The sequence below is a fragment of the Protopterus annectens genome, chromosome 17.part0, assembly GCF_019279795.1.
Source record: "Protopterus annectens isolate FY-2018-M chromosome 17.part0, PAN1.0, whole genome shotgun sequence".
In the NCBI taxonomy this organism is placed as follows: domain Eukaryota; kingdom Metazoa; phylum Chordata; order Ceratodontiformes; family Protopteridae; genus Protopterus; species Protopterus annectens.
Window position 1 is genome coordinate 585,490,647 of NC_056751.1, and position 23,994 is coordinate 585,514,640.

At 43.2% G+C, this 23,994-nt stretch overlaps 1 protein-coding gene across 1 annotated transcript in view; it reads left to right on the plus strand.

The window, feature by feature from the left end:
- Positions 1 to 23,994, plus strand: part of PPP1R12C (protein phosphatase 1 regulatory subunit 12C) — a gene marked incomplete in the record, with an annotated part of 1,670,410 nt that overhangs the window by 605,990 nt on the left and 1,040,426 nt on the right.

A 23,994-nucleotide genomic window follows, 5' to 3' on the forward strand; every position in this document is an offset into this window, starting at 1 on the left:
ACATATTGACCCTTTTTCAGCCCCTGTACAAAGTGTCTTTGAAATTTTGGCAACAATTTTCAACTAAGGAGTTTAGCTCCTCAAACATTAGAGTTCAGTTGGCAGCAGTCTCTAACTTTCATATTTGGTTTGAGAATTCTTCCCTTACTTCATCTAAGCTTTTGTAAGGCCTTTTTGAGAGATGCTCTTCTGTTGAGACCACCTTATAAAGACCCTACTCCACCATGGAACTTGAATTTAGCACTGCAGACCTTAATTATTTCCCCCGTTTGAACCATCAGCAAAATGTGATCTTAAATTTCTGACCTGGAAAGCTATCTAGTGGCCATTACCTCTGCTAGAAGAATTTCTGAACTTCAAGCATGGTCTGCAATACCACCCTATTTAAGTTTTTTATAGGAACAGAGTAACCTTGTGAACCAACCCTTCTTTCCTTCCTAGGGTGGTGTCAGAATCCAAAATCAACCAGTCCATTAATCTGCTCGTCTTCTTTCCAGAATTTGAAAATAAAGGAGAATACATGTTGCTCTTGTTAGATTTCATAGACAGTTATGTTTCTACTTGGGACAAAAGTTAGAAAATCTGATCAACTGTTTGTCTCCTTTGCAGATTCCAAATTAGGTAAATCAGTTGCAAAATTAACTTTGGCAAGATGGTTTACTGACTGTATATCTTTTGTCTACAATAAATTGAGTATACCATTACCAAAACCTTTAAGAATTTATTTATTTAACATTTGTTTACCAGGAAAGCCTGACTTGGAACAAAGCCAATTTTCAGTCTAGGCCTGGGGCGAAATGCTCCAAAAGCATGTCTTTGTAACGTGGGAGGAAATTGGAGTACCCGGAGGAAACCCATACGAATGAAGGGAGGACATGCAGACTCGAACAGAAGGCGCCCCAGCCCGGAATTGAACTGGAGAACCTCTTGTTGTGGGCGACAATGATTTTCTTCATGTTTCACTGTTGCAGTCATTACATTTGGGTAATCCTTCTGGCAGGTTGCCCTCAGTCGGCCTGAATTCCAAAGTCCTGGGTCCTGCGTCGGCCGCTGTTGCCCCCCTTCCCTGATGTCAGGTCATCAGCAGTATAAAAGATGCGGCCGACGCCATTTTCTTTAGTCTTTATTGCCACGCGGTACCCGAAACAGAAGCAGTTCGCAAGTGCCGGTCGGCCGACTCCTGAGATTTTCGAGTTCGAATATCAGATCCGAAGTCTTCTATAAAGGTAAGTACCCTGTTGGGGAAACTTTTTTCTTGCTCCAGACCGATGTCAGAAAAAGTTAATAATTGCATTTCTTGTGGGAAGCAAATATCTCATAAGGACTTTCATTCTTACTGTATTCCTTACCTAGGCCCTTACCATAACGTTCCAGGTTGTCTGTTTTGTGCTAGATTTAACCAACAAACTATTAAGCGTCTGTATGATTTCACATTAAACTACTTTGGATGCAGGTTTAATTATCCAGAAATGTCGTGGAAAGCCATCCGACTACTGGAGTTCACATAAAATGCAAAGAAAAAGAAAGACAACCGAGACCCAAAACCGACTACGAAGTTCCTCCTAAGCCATTCGCCGGTTCTCAGTGAGGCGCTTTCGCAGCCCCTGATGCCCGCTACTTTAGAGTCGCAGGCTGCTACCGACTCCCACGTGGAGTCGGCTATGCCGCTGGAAACTCAAGGTATTGGAGCCTCAGATGCTATTCCTTCAGATGGGTCCGGAGCCGCTGAGCAGGCACCGGCTTCTGAGGGTGTATTCAAAACTAAACATCAATACATTAAACCGACTTCAAATCAAAGACTAAAGCACCTTCAAAGGAAAAGAAGCAAACTCAAGAGCCACGTGGTCAGGCCTCCATGCCCAAAAAGCAGATGCTCAAAATGGCCGAAGACTTGATTACCTTGATCAGGGGTTCCCATCCCCCTCCTGATAAGAGGCCTAGGCAAGAGACTGACTGTGAATCTTCAGATCAGGTTTCCATTTCTTCTGATTCCTCTTCTGATCAGGAATATTCTTTTCCCCCCTATGAGGATTCTGATGTTGAAGAATCTATACCTTCATCTTCTCCTCCTGAGGACTATTCTTTTGGGGAAACCTTACATACCATGAGGGAGCATTTCCACTGGGAGAGCCAAGATTTTTCGGAATCTAAAATGAGGCCCAGGGATTTCCTGTTACTACCTCAACACAAGCCACTAGTCATCCCTCCTGTGTTAGACATTGTAGATGTGTTTTCGGAGTCTAGTCTTAACCCCTGACTCCTTACCTCCAGCTCCTGTTAAGCCTGACAGATATTACAGGGTTCCTGACTCACATAAATTCCTTTTTAAAAAACCCTTCTGCAGACCCAGAAACTATTTCTCAGGGTCCCAAAGGAGTTAAGGCTTCTCCTGCAAAAAATCCTACCCCCTGACAGGGATTCTAGGGCACTGGATAGATGGGGAAAAAAGGTTTACACATCTGCTACCTTGGCTGTAAGGGCCTTAAACTGTCAGTTTCATATGCTCAAATATCAACAACCTGTCATGGCATTGCTTAAACAGAAAATGTTAAACTCTGAATGTGCAGAAAACAAGGAAATGCAGTATCTTTTGCATGCAGCTGAACAAGTTGGAAAGCATACTTTGCAATGTGGTTTTGATTCTTTAGAGGCCTCCTGCAGGGCCGCAGTTAGAGGTTCTGTAATTAGGAGACATGTTTGGTTAAAGGAACAAAATCTGCCTGATCATGTTAAAGTTAAGTTATTAGATGCACCTTTACAGCATGATACTTTGTTTGGTGTTAAGGCAGAAGAAGTGTTAAAGAAAATGGAGGACAAAGCTAAATCTGTGCAAACGGTCAAAGATTTTTTTACAAGTACAGCCACCTAGGTTTAGTAGACACTGGCCAACAAAGAACTGGTCCTTTCCTGTGTCAGATAGACCTCAAAGGGGCAGACCCAGACGCCCTAGAGGAAGATCCCAGGTGCAAGGTTCATTCCACTCAAAGCAATGGGCGGCTTCTACCTCCAAAGTTGAAGAAGAAAAATCATAACCATTCAGGAAACAGTCCCAATGACCTCCCCCTGCCTGCACCAAGCACTCATCTCCTGGCAGCTCCCTTGGGGGGAAAATTATCACTTTTTTCACAAAATTGGCACATTATAACCCAGGACAAGTGGGTCTTAAATATCATGTCACAAGGCTACAAGTTCCATTTCCATACCCTGCCAAAAGCAAACGGCTGGCCAGATCTGCCAAAAAATCAGTGGGCAGAGGCACAAAAACAACTCTAATCCCTCATGGACAATGGGGGCCATTCAACTAGTACCACAGCAAGAGCAGGGCAAATATTTTACTCAAGACTGTTCTTGGTACCCAGAAAGGACAAGGCCTGGAGGTCAATACTGGACCTATCTATTTTGAACACATTCCTGGATATTCCAAAATTCAAGATGTTGACTTTGCAGCAGCTTCTGCCCATGCTGGCCAAGAACGCTTGGCTTGTGACTTTAGACCTAAAAGAGGCATACCTGCATGTCCCAATCAGGCAAATATGCAGAAGATACCTCAGATTCAAGGCTGGCTCAATGCATTACCAGTTCTCTGCACTGCCCTTTGGCTAATCTACTGTGCCCAGGGTCTTTACAAAGTGCCTGGCACCAGTAATTGCATTCTGCAGACAAAGAGGAATACAAATATATCCTTACTTGAACGACTGTCTAATTCAAGCAGAGAACAAGGACATTCTTCTACAGCATCTGGTGTTTGTGAAAAGACTTCTAACATGCCTAGGGTACACAGTCAACGAAAATAAATCAAAACTAGTACCCTCTCAAGAGATAATATTCCTGGGTGCAAGCTTAAATTCAACTGCCCAGATGGCTTATCTCACGCCAGACAAAGGCAACTGACTACCTATTTCAAAATGCTGGCAACAAAGGCCCGGTTATCTGCAAGAAAAATTATGCAGACTCTGGCCTTCATGGCATCCTGCATCCTACTAATTCCAAATGCAAGATTTCATATGAGGAAACTTCAGTGGTACCTAAAAACTGTTTGGACTCAACATTGCCACAGCCTGGAAACTATGAGTACTCTCATTCCCTGCCTGCAACAGGAGTTTCGATGGTGGGCACAGGCTTGTCACCAAAACAAGGGACAGCCATTCACATTACCCCCAGCCAGGCAGACACTAACAACAAATGCATCAGATTTTGCCTGGGGTCCCACATGGCAGGAAGATGCATTCAGGGCACATGGACCTCAAACCAAATGCATCTACATATCGATCAAAAAAAGATGCTAGCAGTTCAAAATGCCCTGACAGCCTTCCAGGACAACTACTGATAAAGACAGACAACACCACGGTAATGTGGTATATAAACAAGCAGGGGGGCACTCATTCTTACCCTCTTTGCAGACTAGCCATGACTTTGTGGGACACAGCATTGACTTACCAAGTGCACCTGCAGGCACAATTCCTGACAGGAAGGAAAGATACTCTGGCAGACGACCTAAGCAGAAACCTCATGGATCCCCATGAGTGGCACCTGGATCCACAAGTCTTCAGCATGATAACAAGGAAATGGGGATGCCCGGACTTAGATCTATTTGCTTCCCCTCACAACTACCAACTAAAAAGATTCTGTACAAGGATTTATCACAGACAAGCATGGAAAGTGGACGTCCTGTCTTTCAGCTGGAAAAACCTGTCAGTATACGCATTTCCCCCTTGCCTTTCCTCCACAAGGTACTCCGAAAGGTCAGAAAGGAGAAGCCAAGGATGATACTAATTGCCCCAGACTGGCCCCGCCAGTAATGGTATCCAGTACTAAGGAAGCTTGTCTCAATGCCCAGCTTGGACCTTGCCTCAGATACCTCATCTACTGTTCCAGCAAAACAATTGGATCCTGCACAGCCAGCTCAGGACTTTAAGCCTGGCAGCATGGCGGATAATGTAGTCATTCAAAACACTCCTCTCAGTAAAGCTGTGATGGATGTCATTTTGGAGGCCAGAAGGCCTAGTACTAGAAAATCTTATGCTGGAAAATGGAAGAGATTTTGTGCTTGGAACCAGGCACAAGGAACTGATACAGCTGTACCAAACATTCCTCAGATTTTGCAATACTTAACTGAGATGCTGGGCAAAGGTCTATCTTTTTCATCTATTAAAATTCATGCCTCTGCCATATTGGTCATTACAATACAGAGCCACCAATTTTTTTCTAATCCCTTATTAAAACAGTACCTCAGAGGAGCCAAAAACGTAAGGTCTCCAAGAAGATCACCAATGCCTGCATGGGACCTCAACTATGTCTTGGAAAAACTCACCCTGCCACCTTTTGAGCCAGCTGCAACGGCTGATATAAAGTTTTTGTCTTGGAAAACCACTCTGCTCCTAGCAATAACTTCTGCAAGACAAGTTTCAGAGCTTTAGGCACTCATGGCTATGGAACCTTTTATCATTTTTTATCCAGACAGGGTCTCTCTGAGGACAAACCCAACATTTATGCCTAAGTTAGTGTCCAGTGTGGCTCTTAACCAAGCTATTCATCTGCCAACTTTTTATCCAAATCCACAGAACAAGGGGGAGAGAATTCTGCATTCTTTGAACGTTCACAGACAGCTTAGATTCTACTTGGACAGAACCAAAGTTTTCTGAAAGACAGAACTATTACTAGTGGCATATGCTGCAGCATCACAAGGAAAGGCTATCTCAAAGTAGACTCTTTCAAGCTGGATAGACCACTGCATCCATTTCTGCTACTTAGGCAAGCCGGTGCCTAAGGGCATTAGACCACATTCAACCAGAGCTGCAGCCACTTCAGCAGCCTTTCTCAAGGGAGTACCAACCAAGGACATTTTAGAGGCTGCTACTTGGAGTTCAGTGCACACCTTTACCAAGCACTATCATCTGCCACTCTACTCTAAATCCAGGGCAGGCTTTGCCACTGCAGTTCTGCAGGGCCTCATAGCCACTCCTAATGCTGTTTAGCGCCAGCCTCTACCCAAATGTAATGACTGCAACAGTGAAACATGAAGAACATAGTACAGTTGTGTACACTTACCATAAATGTAGATGTTCAAGTGTATTCACTGTTGCAGTCAAGGTTACCCACCCGCCATCCCCCTTTTTCTTCTGATGGAACCTATCTTTCCTTCTCTGATTTATACAACCTGTGTGGCGTATTTGCTTGTGGATTAAGGTAAAGTTTATATTGGTGCATGTATTTATATGTATATAAATTTTGGCTACCCTTTTAGGGGGCACCTGACATCTGGGGCAAGAAAATCTAAAGAAAATGGCGTTGGACGCATCTTTTATACCCCTGACGACCTGACGTCAGGGAAGGGGCGACAGCGGCCGATGCAGGACCCAGGACCTTGGAATTCAGGCCGACTGAGGGCAACCTGCCAGCAGGATTACCCAAATGTAATGACTGCAACAGTGAATACACTCGAACATCTAAATTTATGGTAAGTGTACACAACTGTACTTTGCCGCTGCACCACTGAGCCATCCAAGAACCCACTCAGCTAGATCTATGACAACTTTGTCAGTGTTTATCTAGAAATTCCATGGATGTCATGTGCAGCTGTAACGTGCGCTAATCCTCATACCTTTATTACTCATTAAAAACTAAATCTGGTCTCGAGGGGAAGAGAAGCCTTTGGCTCAATCATGCTCAGGAATATCCTTCCGTAGAGTCCACCCAGGATTTCAGGTAGCTGGGGACTCTGCTCCAGCTGTTGAGGAATGAATGAAAATATTCAACATCAAAGTTATGTACTCACCATAATGTTCCATCTGTGTTGTCCATTTTCATTCTTTCTCAGTCTCCCTCACACCAATCCTCAACTATTTAACAAATGATTTCTGGAAGAACGAGAGTTTATAAGGACACATCTGGTCCTTCTGTTAAGCTCCAGATAATTGCTTTCTGTGACTATAAATTGATAGCAATATTTCTTACTTATTCTAATCTAGCAAACAAGATCTGAGGTATGTTAAGGGTTGGTGCATTATGGGTAAGGGAGAAGCTTGAGAGCTTATCGTTACCAAGAGCTATAGTAACGGCAGAGTCAGATCCAAACCAAACTGTTGAAAATGGACAACACAGACGGAACGTTATGGTGAGTACACAACAACTTTTTTTTTCACTAAGGAAGCAACAGGTTTTGTAAAGTAGATGGTGAATTGATTAGCTTTCCCCTCTGATTTGTTGTTAATAGTGGGGGATGATTGATTGTATGGACTGGGTTAATCAGTTTGTTTACAGAGGACCAGAGCAGTTTAGGTTATTTTTTGTGTTGTAAATTGGCGTAGAGTGATCTTTTATCCGATTTGATCATATTTTTGGCTTGATTTCCAAGCTATCTGTATCTCTAGATATTGGGTTTGGTTTTGTTTTCTTTCCAGTAGGAATCATGCTTTGTCTCTTCCCTTCATTAGAAGTAATGTTTGTCTAGTTAGCTAGGGGCAGGATTAAATTTGACCATTCAATTTTTGACTAGGGCAGTTTTATCAAGTATTTCTAGAAATGTGGAATTAAAGCGAGATGCAACTTTGTTGAGTTGGAGAGTTGTTAATTTAGACTAGTTGAGAGATTTCAGTGTATCATTTATCTGCGCTAAAGTTGGTTATATTATGTGAGAGATTGTAGTGGTGACTATTTGTGGGACAAATATGGTTTCTTATAGCAAATGTAGGTATGTATGCTTAGTTTACTTCTGAACATAAGTTGGTGTTGTAGCAGTCTGTAACGTTCTAATTGTATTGGATTATTTGTCCTGTTATCTCAAGATACCATAAGTAAAGATCTTTCTTCAGGGAGCACTCTTGCAGTGCTAGTGTAATCAATATGCATGTGCTCATTAATATCTGTTGTAATCCATCTTCATTTTCACGGTCATGCAGTGCCAAGGGTAGTGCTCTTTTCTTGCTACCTGTAGTCTCTAGATGGTCATTAAGTATGAATGACACTAAAGTAGTCTAAACTCAGTGAGGTCAGTATTCAGACTGGAATTTCTCTTCAAGCTGTCAGCCCAGTGGCATATAGAGAGAAAGCCCTGACTACTGACCAGGCAACCCGAGTTTGATTAGGGGCTCGGTCAACTTTCTGTCCTGGCAGCAGTGATACATGGTGCTTATTATTGAGGAGAAGGGATGTGGTTCCCAGTTGTCTATGCCTACCACTCATCTGGCATTTAACAGACGTCTCCTGAAAACCAAAAGCAGGGTACTGTTTTAGGGATGGGAGTGCACTGTGGCTGCCCTGGTGATTGTAGCCCCTGTTCTGCATACAAAGAAGTGGACATGCTTTGGGCAAGGTGAAAACATTGATAGACCTTGCTGAGATGTAGTTGTGCACATTATTACCACCATGGGAGTGGTTAGAGCCCTAACAGAAAAGGCAGTCATTGCCAGGATGATGGGAAAAGCACAAGTGCCCCTTGTTGACTGCCCCCCCGTACCATTTTTTAAATTCAGAACAGTTCAGATCTGTTGGTTCCTCATTAGTATGCTATATCTGAATAATTTAACACTACTAGTTACACTTGGACATCTGATCTTCCTTTTGTGACCATTCTTGCTACAGTACAACTTTGTTGCAGACATTTGTCTAACATTTTTCACGTATATTCTTGCTGCAAGATTAGTTGTGGTATTTATGGATGTTCTTCGTGTTTCACTGTTGCAGTCATTACGTTTGGTTAATCTGCTGGCAGGTTACCCTCAGTCGGCCTGATTTACAAAGTCTTGGGTCCTGCATTGGTTGCTGTCCCTTCTTCCATGACGTCAGGTCGTCAGGGGTATAAAACATGCAGCCGACACCATTACATGAGTCTTTCTTGTCGAGCGGTGCCAGAAGCAGTTTGCAAGTGCCGGTCGGCCGACTCCTGAAATTTTCGTTTTCGAGTTTCAGAACTGAAGTCTTCAACTAAAAAGCTAAGTACCCCATTGGGGAAACTTTTTCTTGCTCTTTACCGATGTCAGTAAAAGTTAATAATTGTATTACGTGTGGGAAGCAAATACCTCATAAAGATTTCCATTTGTACTGTATTCCTTGCCTCGGCCCTGACCATGACGTACCTTGTTGTCGGTTTTGTGCTTTATTTAATCAGCGCACTATCCGTCGTTGGTACATTTTTGCTTCTAAATATTTCGGTTCTCAGTTTAATTATCCAGAAATTATGGTGGTTAGCAATCCGACTACCGCAATACCGAAAAAACGCAAAGAAAAAGAGACGGCTGTTGAGGTCCAAAACTGCGGACGACGCTTCTCCTAAACCAGTCGCCAGTTCAATGAGGCACTTTCGCAGCCCCTGATACCCGCTACTTCTGATTCACAGGCCTCTACCAAGACCCATCTGGAGTCCAGTGTGCCGCAAGATGCTTCACCTATGGAACCTGCGGATGTCTCTACCTTGGATGGGTCTGGAGCCGCTGTGCAGGCACCGGCTTCTGAGGGTGTATTCAGGCCTACAGATTTGTATATTAAACCAACACCACCTTTAATATTAATGCCAAAACCTCACTCTGTCTAAAAAAACGATGCCCAAACCGCATGTTCACGCCCCCTATGCCTAAAAAACAAATTATCAAAATGGCTGAAGATTTAATTACTCTAATCAGGGGTAGTCAACCCCCCCCCCCCTTCTAAGAGGCCTAGGTCTGAACTTGTCTATAAATCTCTGACTCTTCTAATGAACAGCATTTGTCCATACCTACTTATGAGGACTCTGATGCAGAGGATTCCATTCCTTCTGCTTCTGCTCCTGAGGATTTTTCTTTTGGGAAAACTTTACATACCTTACGGGAGCATTTCCACTGGGAAAGTTAGGGTTTCTCTGAATCCAAAAAGAGGCTTAGGGATTTTCTTCTTCTTCCACAACATAGGCCTTTGGCTATACCTCCTGTACTAGACATTGTTGATGTGTTTTCAGAATCCAGTATGGTCCCCGATTCTCTGCCTCTGGCGCCTTCTAAGCCAGACAGATACTACAGGGTTCCTGACTCCCACAAATTCCTTTTCAAAAATCCTTTTGTGGACACCGAAACCATTTCTCAGGGGTCCAAGGGCATTAAGGCTTCTACTGCTAAAAATCCTACCCCTTCTGATAGAGACTCCAGGGCGCTGGATAGATGGGGTAAAATGGTTTATACTTCTGCAACCTTAGCAATCAGGGCTTTAAACCGTCAATTCCATATGCTAAAATATCAGCAGCATATCATGGGACTGCTTAAACAGAAAATGATGTTGATTTCTGACTGTGGAAAATAAAGATTTACAGGATTTATTGCATTCAGCTGAACAAGTTGGAAAACATACTTTGCAATGTGGTTTTGATTCCTTGAAGGCCTCTTGCATGGCTGCTGTTACTGGGTCTGTGCTTAGAAGGCATGCTTGGCATAAAGAGCAATCTGTGCCTGATCATGTTAAAGCACAATTGTTGGATGCTCCTTTGCAGCAGGACCGTCTGTTTGGCAATAAGGCTGAATAAGTTCTAAAAAAGATGGAAGATAAAGCTAAATCTATGCAAACTGTGAAAGATGTCTTAGAGGTACTACCACCAAGATTTAGTAGGCACTGGCCTACTAAGAACTGGTCCTTTCCAGTTCCGTCCAGAGCCTCTCAGGCCAAACCCAGACATTCCAAAAGCACCAGGTTTCAGTCCCAAGGGACTTACAGAACTAAGCAATGGGGTGCCTCCTCTTCCAAATCTGGAAACAACAAGACACCTCCCTATGGTAAACAGTGTCAGTGACTTTCCTTTAGAATTACCAAGCACTTACCTTTTAGCCACCCCTTTGGGGGGAAAACTGGCACTTCATGCAACTTATAACCCGGGACAAATGGGTTTTAAATATAGTGTCCCAGGGATACAGATTTCATTTCCACACGTTGCCAACTCCAAGCGGATGGCCTGATCTGCCCCCAAATCAGCAGGCAGAGGCTCAGAAACAAGTACTTTCCCTCTTAAACATGGGGGCAATTCAACTAGCAGCAGAAGAGGAAAAGGGCTAGGTTTTTATTCCAGACTTTTCCTGGTACCCAGAAAAGACAAATCATGGCGTCCAATTCTGGACCGGTCTTCTCTAAACACCTTTCTGGACATTCCAAAATTGAAGATGATGACTCTTCAGTTACTTCCTGTGCTAGGCAAAGATGCCTGGTAGGCAATTCTAGATCTAAAAGAGGCTTACCTGCATATCCCAATCGGGGAATCTTGCAGAAGATACCTCCACTTCAAAGCATGCTACTTGCATCATCAGTTTTCTGCACTGCCCTTTGGCTTATCTACTGCGCCCAGGGTCTTTACAAAGTGCCTGGCTCCAGTAACTGCATTTTGCAGGCAAAGAAATATTCAAATATATCCATTACTGGACGATTGTCTAATTCAGGCAGAAAAGAAGGCCGTTCTTCTGAAACATCTGACGTTTGTAAGAAGGGTTCTAACTTGTCTAGTGTACACCATAAACAAAAAAAAAATCACAACTTGGTACCCTCTCAAAAAATTACATTCCTGGGTGCAAGTTTGAATACAACTGCCCAGATGGCTTACCTTACGCCAGAAAAGCAAATTCAGTTGGTGACTTACTTCAAACCCTGGCCACAAAAACCCTGCTATCTGCAAGACAAATACTGCAAGCCTTGGAGTTCATGGCCTCCTGCATTCTTCTAATTCCGTATGCAAGACTGCATATGAGGAAACCAGTGGTACCTAAAAAGTTTATGGAGTCAGCATTGTCACAGCCTGGAAACAATGATTCCTATCATACCTTGTCTGCAGCTAGAGTTGCTATGGTGGGCAGAGGCCTGCCACCAAAACAAGGGACTGCCATTCACACCACCCCCTGCTGCCCAAACTCTTAACTACAGATGCATTAGACTATGCATGGGGGGCTCATCTGGCAGGGAAGTGCATTCAGGGAAAATGGAGCCCGAATCAAATGCACCTTCATATCAATATAAAAGAAATGCTAGCTGTACAGAATGCACTGACAAGCCTTCAAGGACTACCTTCATCCAGGGCAACTAATGGTAAAGTTGGACAACACCACAGTTATGTGGTACATAAACAAGCAGGGGGGTACACATTCCTACCCCCTCTGCAGACAAGCCATGGTATTGTGGAACACGGCCTTGAGCTATCAAGTACAACTGCAAGCTCAATAAAAGCTGAATATTTTGGCAGACGAACTAAGCAGAAATCTCATGGACCCACATGAATGGAAACTGGAACCACGGATTTTCAACATGTTGACACGCAAATGGGGGAGCCCAGATATAGATCTCTTTGCCTCACCCCAAAACTACCAGTTGGACAAATTTTGCACAAGAACTCGTCACAAAAAAGCCTGGAAAGTGGATGCTCTGTCCTTCAGCTGGCAAAACCTTTCAGTCTATGCCTTTCCCCCTCTGCCTTTGCTCTCCAACGTTCTTCTAAAAGTCAAATAGGACAAACCAAAAATGATTTTGCTTGCTCCAGACTGGCCTTGCCAACACTGGTATCCACTCCTACGCAGTCTATCACAAATTTCTCCATGGCACCTGCCTCAGACACCTTCCTTATTGTCTCAGCAGAACAACCAAATTCTGCCCCCTCAGTTCCAAACATTGAATCTTGCAGCTTGGCTTATTTTAAATTCTTTCAGCAAACCTGTGATTGATGTCATTTTGGAGGCGAGAAGACCTAGTACTAGAAAATCTCATGCTGACAAATGGAAAAGATTCTGTGCCTGGAATCACTCTGAAGGGATGAGCACAGCAGTGCCGAATTTACCTCAGATTTTAAAATACTTAACTGAGATGCTTCACAAGGGCCCAACTTTCTCTTCCATAAAAATCCATGCCTCAGCCATTTCATTTCATTACAACACAGAACCCCCCTCTTCTCTCATTCTCTGCTAAAGCAGTATCTTGGAGGGGCCAAAAACTTAAGGCCACCCAGGAGAGCTCCAACCCCTGCCTGGGACCTTAACTTTGTATTGGAGAAGCTCAGTCTACCTCCTTTCGAACCAGCTGCTACTGCAGACTTAAAATTTCTCTCCTGGAAAACAGCCTTCCTTTAAGCAATCACTTCAGCTAGAAGGATTTCTGAATTACAAGCCTTTATGGCATTGGAGCCTTTCATCATCTTCCATGCGGACAGGGTGTCACTCAGGACCAACCCATCCTTCATGCCCAAGGTGGTACCCAGTGTGGCTCTTAATCAGTCCATTCATTTGCCAACTTTCTTTCCCAATCCACAGAACAAAGGGGAGCGGATTCTGCATTCGTTGGATGTACACAGACAACTTAGATTTTACTTGGACAGGACTAAATCTCAAAAATCTGAACAACTGCTGGTAGCATTTGCTGCAAGGGCATAGGGAAATGCTATTTTAAAGCAAACCATTTCCAAATGGATAAGTCATTGCATTTATTTCTGCTATAAGCACCATGGAAAACCTATCCCCCAGGGGATCAGATCACATTCCACCAGGGCTGCGTCTACTTCTGCAGCCTTTCTCAGAGGTGTTCCTTCCAGGGATATTCTAGAATCTGCTATCTGGAGTTCAGTTCATACTTTCACCAAGCATTATAATTTACCAGTTTTCTCTAAATCCAGAGCTGGCTTTGCCACTGCTGTTTTGCAGGGCGTTATAGACTGTCCTAATACTGTATAAATCCATCCACCCAACTTTAACTTTGGGAATCTACCCAAATGTAATGACTGCAACAGTGAAACACGAAGAACACAGTACAGTTGTGTACACTTGCCATGAATGTAGATGTTGGAGTGTATTCACTGTTGCAGTCCTGTTTACCCTCCCTCCAGCCCCCTGTTTTTTCTTTGACTATGCCTCTCCTTTATTTTACTACACTTAAAAGCTTTTTTGGTGTATTTGTTTTTGTTTGAAGGTATATATTTTTGTGTTTATTATTTATATATATTTTGCTCCCCATTTGGGAGGCACCTGACATCTGAGGCAAGAAAAACTGATGTAATGGCGTCGGCTGCATGTTTTATATCCCTGACGACCTGACGTCATGGAAGAAGGGACAGCAACTGAAGCAGGACCCAAGACTTTGTTAATCAGGCCGACTGAGGGCAACCTGCCAGCAGATTACCCAAATGTAATGACTGCAACAGTGAATACACTCAAACATCTACATTTATGGTAAGTGTACACAACTGTACTTTGCCCATCTTTCTTGAACTTCAACATTAATATGTTTATATGTATTTATCTTGTGCAGCTGTCCGCTTTGTGTGCAGTTTACCGTCTTCCCTAAGCAGTGTACATTACCTTGTTGTGACTGATTTATGAACTACTTCCGCTTCAGGCTGCAGAGGCTCCCATGGCTTTTGCTTTTTTACATTATCCCCAACTTTTAGATATTTTTTCTGCCTTTTTATGTGAAGTAGTATTTCTGTCTGAGCTTAATTCTTTCCAGCATTTCCTTTGTTGATTGTTTGCCATCAGCAATGTAGGTGAAGTTTTTTTTAACACCTTTATTAAATTATTACTTGAGATGAGCACACATACAGTAATAGGAAGAAAAAACTATATTAACATTTGTCATATTCATGCATTATTATTACATATGTTTTCTTTTCTTTTTAACAGCTATTCACCCCATCATTACATAAATTCCTCAATTCCTGCCTTCCCTTAAACCTCACTCTTCCACCTGGACATTATTATGCATGTGTTGTTCCCACGAATTCCATTTATTTGCATTTAGTTTGCTGTTTCCCTTTCTAAAGATCCCACAACTAGATGTTCATTCTCACTGCTGCAGAAGTCTTTGGCTATTTGGGTTGTATCCTGTTCAGAAACAGGCCAGCTTTACAAAGCTCTAGCTCCTTCCCACACCTTCAGGTTGAGTGCTGATTGGACAGTTCATTTGTGAAGGGGGAATCGGCATTCTGAGTGAAAATCACTACAAAATTTCCTTAGAACTTTCTTGCCACTTCATGGAACTACAACTGAGAGGCTTCACAAGAACAAAAGCTGGCTACAGACTTAATTTCTGTCAGCTCCACTTAGGAAATCCTGCCTTTTTAAGTATCTTTTTTAAAAAAAAAATTTTTAAGTATTTTCGATTTTCTGAAGAATGCTGGCAATTTTATTAACATCAGAAGTGTCTTGTCAGAAACTGCTGTTTTTAGAACAGGGCTTGTTATTGAATAATCGGTCTGGTTTTGTGAAAAACTGCACTGCTTTTGAGACGTTTTGTCTGGAATCTGTTTTTAAAGCTTGGGAATTTTCTATGTACTTAACACAGTGTTTCTGTGCTTGTGTACACTTCATGACTGTTTGCCTTCATTATTTTACTACTTGAGATATTTTGCTTTGAAGAGTATATATGGTTATTTCCTATGATCCTATATTCTTACCGGGGATAGAGCCGACAACCCTCCTGGACATGGGCAGTCATCACTAAATGCTATATTGGGAATTGGCTAGCATTTCTATGGTATTACATTTGGATGAAATGGCTAGGCTAAAAATGACATCCGGGTCGATAGCCTAGTAATCTCCTATGATACTGTGTCTAGGGTTACTACTACTACTGTTTTAAGAAGAAATACCTTGGTACGTACTGAAAAGTTTTCAGATGAGGTAAATTGAAATTTTAAACAGTAATGCAGACAGTATGGTTTTGTTTGGGCCTGCTGCTTTGAAAGTTCTCAGTCAGTTTAATGACAGGGAAATTAATCCAGGGAGTTTACTGAGATTTTTCAAGCCCCACGTTATAAATCCTGTGCTTTTTCCTTAAAAAAAAAAAAAAAAAAAAAAAGGCAAGGCAATAATTCCATGCTGTCTGTTAGAACAAGGAAAAAACAATAAAACTTAGTGATCCTTACCTAAAAAAGCAACACCATATAACTACCAAAATAAAACTAGGTCTAAAATTACTATCCAAAGTTCTAAAATTAATAGCATACCTAAGGAAAAACATCACCAAAGATGGAGATATCCATCCCAACCCAGGCCCTACCAGATCAACAGAGCCCACTCAACATCCAATCTCCCTTAGACCAGCTAACTCTCTACTCATCTGTCACTTAAACATAAGAAGTCTGAACAACAAGGTTCACAACATACATGCCATGCTTGCAACCTACTTACCTGACATCATGTGTCTAACTGAAACTTGGCTTAAACCATCAACCAAAGACAATCAGATAATGTCACCTGGGTTCAACATACTCAGAGCTGATCGCTTAAAGAAAAGAGGAGGTGGGATAGCTGTCCTTTATAAAAATACACTAAACATCCTAACTCACCCCAAACAACCACCGCAGGTTGCAAATGCTGAAATATTAGCTCTAAAAATACAACTAAATAAACTAAAAAGCATAAACCTAATAGTTACCTATATACCCCCAGGGAACAATATTGAAACTTTAGAAGCCATCTTAAACTGGATAGATAACAACTATCCACAAGAAACAATAGTCCTAGGAGATGTTAACATTGATTGGAACCAATGCTCTTCACAGTCCAATCCTACTTCTTTAAATCTCCATGGTTTCTCTCAGGTTATAACCACTACCACCAGACTAGGTAACAATAAACAAAAAGAAAGCATACTTGACTGGGTGCTCGTCAAGGAGCACCCCCAAAAATATACCCCGGGGACTCTCCCCAATGATCTTAGTGATCATATGCTTACTTACATTAGGAAAGATAACCCACCCAATGCTAGCATGCCAGTCTATAGAACAGTCAGAAACAAAAAAAAATTTGATCCTCTAAAATTTAACATGGCACTCAAATACTGTAACTGGTCAACATTGAAATCCCTTCCCCTAGACGAGGCAGTCTCACATTTTAATGAAACATTCCTTACCCTACTTGACTCTCATGCTCCCAAAAGGGTATCTAGAATCAAAACTCACATAGCACCCTGGCTAACCACAGAAACCAAAACCAAATTAATTAATAGGGATAAAGCATGGAACAAATGGCATACTACCAAGTTACCACTAGACCGGATCATCTTCCAGCAGATGAGAAATGAAACTAAAAAGGCCACCACCCAAGATAAGAAAAACTACTTTCACCACCTACAAAACAAAAACCAAAAGAACCCTCAAAAATTCTGGGCAGGATTGAACAAACTTCTCCAACCAGGAAAATCCACCACTCCTACCCCAGAAACTCTATCTGATAAGAACCAAGAAGAAGTAGCTAACAACTTTAATACCTTCTTCACTGAAACAATTCAGTTACTAGCTAACCAGCTACCTGCCCCCTCTACCACACCTAACAATACGACACCCAACTCTGCACTATCCTTTAACCTCCAACCCATATCAACTGCCTTCATCCGATCCTGCTTGAAAAAACTAAAGCCAACTACCCTCTCAGCTGATCTTCTACCTGCAGAATACCTGCAAATTGCTGCAGATGTCATAGCTTACCCCATTTCAATATTAATTAACAGAACCATTACTGAGTCCACTATCCCAGCAATCTGGAAAATATCTTACGTCATACCTCTTCATAAAGGAGGAACATCCACCGAACTCTCTAACTATAGACCAATTGCCATACTATCACCACTTGCCAAAATTATGGAAAAGTGTGTGCATAACCAACTCATGTCCTATCTCACCCAAAACAAGCTACTAACTGATTGTCAGCATGGATTTAGACCCCACCATAGCACGACTACTGCCCTCCTCTCTTTCACAGAGAAAATAAACCATAACCGGAATAACAAAAATATCTCCTCAGCTCTCTTTCTAGATATGTCGAAAGCTTTCGACATGGTAAACCACCAGTTACTTCTCAAAACCTTAGCAACCTTACATCTAGACACCCAAGTCCTAAACTGGTTTCAGGCCTACCTCGTAGGCAGACAACAGGCAGTTATGTGGCAGAACAAACTCTCCTGCCTATTACCAAACAGTATAGGCGTACCTCAAGGGTCCATCTTAGGACCTCTTCTGTTCTCAATATTCATAAATGACCTCCAATCAGTTATCCCCGAAGCCACCTGCATCCAATATGCAGATGACTCAACTCTCATCTGTTCTAATCCTATTCTTGACAACCTTCTAATAACCACCCAACACTGCTTTACCAAAGTTGAAAATTGGCTAACTGACCATCACCTCATCTTAAACCCAAAAAAACCCCAACTTCTTCTTTTCCACCCAACCAACCCAACACCTTTCACACACTTTACCATTCAGTCCAACAATGGTACCATTATTTCTCCTACTACCAACGCTAAACTATTAGGAGTAATCATCAACAATAAACTACGATTTGACACCCACATCAACCAAACTATTAAAATGGTTAACAAAAAACTAGGTTCTTTATATAGGTTAAAAACCTTCCTAACTCCAGCCGCTAGGCTAGCTACTGTCCGCTCGCACCTCCTATCCACCCTACTATACGCCTCCCCAATCCTTACAAACCTCAACAAGTCTGACCTCAATCGTCTCTCCACTTCTTATAACCATATTGCTGGATTCATCACTGCCCTACCCTATAGAACACACCATTGCATTAGCCTGAAAAAACTTGACTGGCCAGAATAATCTTCTACTGGAATACCAACTCATAGAAGCCTTTAAAATCCTGAAACATCCTGATAACACCCCTGCACTAAAGAACATCCTAACCCCTTACTCCAACCTAAGTTCTCTTCGCTCATCTAACAAACTCTTATTACAAACTTGCAAGTCCCATAACCTAGGCGGCGATTCACTGTACTCCAATATTATTGGCAAGGTATGGAATTCTCTTCCCTATAAGCTTACGTCCTTACCATCACTAGCTCTATTCAAAAAAGAACTAAAAATCCACTATAAATCACATTGGCTCTGTCCATGTACAAACCCTGACTAACTTTCACATGAGCAATTCCTACAAGTAGGCAATTTTTGTATTATTCAACTAAGTGTGAATTAACCAGAATGTAATGTATTGTAATCATTTGTACCTTCTATTGTAATAATCTTCTCACTCTGAATACAATGTAATATGTCTTTATGTCTTTTGTTTAACCCTGTTGGAGCTTTTCTCCCCGGGACTCCGCTGAAAATGGACATGTATCCAGTCGGACTATCCCGGTCAACAAATGTAAAATAAAATAAATAAATAAAAAATAAAAACAGCGATCACAAAAGAGATAGCAGGAGGGAGATGACAAAAAGTACAGGGACACTTTTTGAAGGAGGGACAAGACTATGCAGACTATGCCTTCAGAATATGTCAGCACACCTCCCCCCGTCCCTTCATCTTTTGTCTGTCATGTAAAATGACTGTCAAATCTTTCAGTTTGGCAATAGATTTTTTCAGACTCTTGGGTACCAATACTGGAGGTGATGTAAGTCTTGCCTTTATTCTCACTGATGGGGTCGCATCCAATCCACTGGATCCATCTCGGCCATTCCTAAAGCTCGAGTTCTTCAGCAAAGATCGTGGGCATCCTTATTTATCCATAATGCAACCCATCAGCTTCCTCAGATCTTTTTTGCTGCGCAGGGAATGAGGTTCTTTAGCAGGCTCTGGGCTAAGTGTTTGTGTGCTTGTGTCTCCTCTTTCCTCGTTTGCTTTTATAGGATGCCTGAAAAGCAGGAAGGGAAGTGTCTTGGCTTCAAAAAGTGTGAAAAATGTGGAAAAAGTATGCCCCTTAGCAGTTCACACATTTTGTGTTTGTATTGCTTGGAGCCTCTTCACTTAGTCGTGCTCCATCTACCGTGGATTTAACCATAGGGCGCTGATGGCGCACAAAAGTAAGCTCGTCCTGAAAGAGTTGATAACTCCCTTTTCTGAGGCTATATCCCTGGAGTCCTCTTCAAAATCAGAAATATCGAAAACGTCTCAAAACCGTGCTTCGGAGCAGAGATCTTCCTCAGAGCTGAAGCAAAAAGCACTCAGACTGTCTGCTCCAAAGGAACCCTTGGAGTAGACAGCTGAAGTTGGATCCAAGGCTTCTTCAGAGCAGTTGGAACCCTCAGCTCCGAAGTTGATTTTGTCTTCTGAATTCAGGTATCAGAGCCAGTCACCTTCTTTGGAACCAGTCCACTCTTGGCTCCCATCACCTTTCTTTTACTAGGACAGGATCATCTACCCGGTCCACCATGAGTCTGTCCAATGAACATGTGCATAGGGTGGTGGAGAGGCTGCTAAAGACACCAGCCTTAGCCAAATTATTATTGGATCTGAGCCCAAAGGAATCTGATCAGACACTGTCATCCCCCTTGGCACCTGCCCCCTCCTCCGAGCCATCACTTTGTTTTGGAGCCAGAAGATTCCAATATCCAGCTTGTGTCTCTTTTGGGTCCTGGGACCCATAGGCTCCGCTGATCAGGTGTCTGCCCTGAGTGTTTCCACCCAATCGGAGCAGGAGACTTCTGGGAGCTGACACTTTCCTGACTAGTCCGTGGAGCCGGTTCGGATCTCTCTGGGTCCGACTCTTCCTCTGATGGCATCGGTGCAGGTGAGTTCAGCTCCTACCTGTGCTTTGGAGCTTCTGTCTTCTGCTCCGGAGGTTCCATTGGTCCCGACAACCTGTTTGTCTGATCTGGATCTTGTCGGAGCAGGGGCGGACTGCCTTTGAGGTTATGAGGATTCCGACTACTTCCCAGTCTGAGAGACAATCTCCCTCTGATCTTCCTCCCAGTTCTTTGCAGGTGTACTTGCCTTCCCACATACCTTTTCCACAGGACTGCAGAGACCCCAAGCCTCAGGATGTCCAGCAGGGGACTCTCCCCTCTTTGGAAACCTCCCCAGAGTATCCCACTGAGGAGGTCCCTCGGAAGGGGACATGCAAGAGAAGCATCTTGACTCCCCGGAGGAGTCTGTCGCATCTGATACTGACCTTGATGAAGCAGAAGGGTCACCACGGTCATCTCCTGAAGATGTCTCCTCTGGAGACATCCTGGAAATTTTAAAGCAGCGAGGTGACTGGTAGTCCACCTCCCCTTCAGCTGAGGAGTCTGTTTATCTGAAAGCCTTTGGGTCTCACCCTTCAACCTCTTGGGTGACCCCTCCTTCCTATGAGCTTATTGAGTTAATCTCTCAGAAGGCTTGGAAGACCCCAGACTCCATAGAGCCTACTCCTAGAAGGCAAAATAAATACATTATAGCCCCTAAAGACAAGACTCTTTTTGACAAAAGGTGTAGTAGTTGCCGTGGTCATGGCGGTGGCCACTAAGAAAAAGCTATGCAAGACCAGTTCCTCTATCCATCCTCCAAGTGAGGATTCCAGGACCATGGATAGATATGGGGGGTGTGTCTTTTCATCAGCGACCTTTGCCTTACTATCAGTGAACTTCCTTACCAACTTCACAAGGTTGCAGAGGTACCTGTTAAAGGAACTGTCAAGGAGCTGTAACTGATGCAGCTGCAGACAGTCACTGCTCAGATCACCACCCTAAACTCAGTCAACTCATCCATGAGGTGCTTATTGTATGCAGCAAATGGAATGCTAGGGCAGTGAGTTCAGGCATCTCTCTCAGGAGGCAGGCCTGGATGCAACTTTGCAATTTCGCAGAGCCCTTCAAGTCTTCCTTCATTAACAGCCCTTCAAGTCTTCCTTCATTAACAGCCCTTCAAGTCTTCCTTCATTAACACCCCTTTTGATAGCTCTTCTCTTTTTGGGCCTAAGGTTAAAGAGACGCTTACCAGGTGTGAACAGGAAGGCAGGACCTTATCTGCCATTGGAATGCATTTTTCCACACCTACTAGACCCTTCTGTAAAGGTCAGAGAGGTAGTGGAAAAATGTGGTTCAGAAAGTCACAAAGTTCTTTCCAGGATACGCAAGATGAAAGTCCCCCTAGAGGCAAAGGGGGTAACAGTGGAAGATGCTGCCCTCGCGGCATGGGAGGCCTGCAGAATCAGGGCTCCAGAGAATCTTTCTTTGGTGGACCCTTCCAGCACTCCGGAAGGAGTGCCAGATGCCCGCCTCCAGAGGCAGTTGGGGGTCGATTGCCACTGCACTGCGAAACATGGCAAAAGTTAAATGACAAGTGGGTGCAGGACATAATAGCCAGAGGATGTGTCATTCCCTACTCCTACCCCACTCCCATAAACTAGTCAGTTCCAGACGTTCCACCTAGTCAGAAGGAACAAGCAACATTAGAAATTCAAAAGCTGGTAAGAAAGAGTTATCCAAGAAGTCCCCGCAAACTAGAGAGGATCCACAACTTACTCATGATTCTTTTTAGTTCCAAAGAAAATGGGACTGGAGACCAATTTTCGACCACAGCAATCTGAACAAATCTGTGAAAAGACCAAGTTCCAGATAGTGACATTGCAGTGTGTACTTCCATTCCTAGAAAAAGAGTTGGATGTGCTGTATAGACCTTCAGGATACAAACTACCACATTTGAATGGAAAGGTGATCCAGAGGATATTTGCCATTCTGGCTAGGAGCCAGTCACTTCCTGTTTCGAACTCTGCTCTTTGATCTCCCTACACACCCCCTAGAGTGTTCACCAAGTGCATGGCAGTAGTGTCGGCTCACCTGAGATGCCAAAGATTCTGGATGTTTCCATATCTGGACGACTGGCTTATAACCTCCCTCTTCTGCTACAAGCCAGGGACTGTACCCTTCATCTCTGTTCCTCCTTAGATATTACCATAAACTACAAAAAAATCTGTGCTTGAGCCATGTCAAAACTTGGTTTTCATAGGAGCAGAGATACACAACCACACTGGTAGCAAGGCTTCCACAAGGCAGAGTAGACTATCTCCATCATTATGTAAGGTTGATAATCAGGAAGACGCGAGCCTCTGTAAAACTGGTTCCTGGGTACTGGGGAAGATGGCTGTGTCAGTTGTACTCATTCCCCTAGCTCATCTTCTTATGAGAATACTTCAATGGTTACTTTCCGCATAATAGTCAGCCCTGAAACTTCCAATGTCACACACAGTCCTGAGTAACCAACTCCTGGAAAAAGGATCTCCAATGGTGGATTCACTCTCTTAATATCTCAAGGCCGTCACTTCACCCCTCAACCCCAGGCCATGGTGACCACGGACACATCCCAGATGGGGGGCATTATCTAGGGAATACAGTTCAGTGCATATGGCAGGAACCTGAGGCTCATTTGCACATAAACATCCTGGAGATGAGGGCGGTGCCTTTAGCTTTGCAAGCATTTCAAGACACTGCCCCTCTAGGAAAGATAGCAATCCAGTCGGGCAACTTGTCTGTAGTGTGGTACATAAACAAATGGAGGAACCAGATCTTATCCCCTTTGTCGAGAAGCTCTGAGGGACTGGCAATGGGCAGCAGCTTCCTACCACTTTCTAATAGCAACACACATCCTGGGGAAATCCAACATGGTTGCAGACAAATTGAGCAGAGCCATTTTATGGCCTCACGAGTGGTCCCTCAGTCATAGTTACAGAAGAAATCTTCTGGAAATGGGGCCAGCCTTGCTGCAATTTTTTTTGCATTGGCCACTAGTGACAAATGCAGCAACTACTTTGCACTGATCCCTCTCACAGGAGAGTCACCAAGGGATGCACTTGTTCATGACTGGGCTCCAGGACGTATTGATGCCTTTCCTCAAATTCCTCTAATTCCCAAGTTTTTACAGAAAGCAAGTTTGTTGGAGAGGCCAGTAATCCTGATTACCTCGTATCGGCCTTGTCAAATCTGGTTTCTCTTTCTTCAGCCTCACCTTTGAGATGAACCATGGATTCTGGACGCTTCTCTAGACCTTCTGACTCACCAGTCAGGAATGGTTCATCCCAACCTGGAAGATAGCACAATAACAGCCTGGCTGCTTCAATCACCTGATCGCCAGGTTTCCTCTCCTTTCCTCCCTAGTCAGACATATTTTGTTTTCTTCCCATAAAACATTTTACACGTAAATTGTGCAAAAGTAAATGGAAGAGATTTGTTACATGGGCCAGGGATAATCTGATCCTTTTATTGCGTCCATACATTCTATTGTAGAGTTTTTGACACAGCCACTATTAGAGTTCATTTGGCAGCAATTTCAAATTTCCATGCAGGAAAAATGGTTCTGGAAT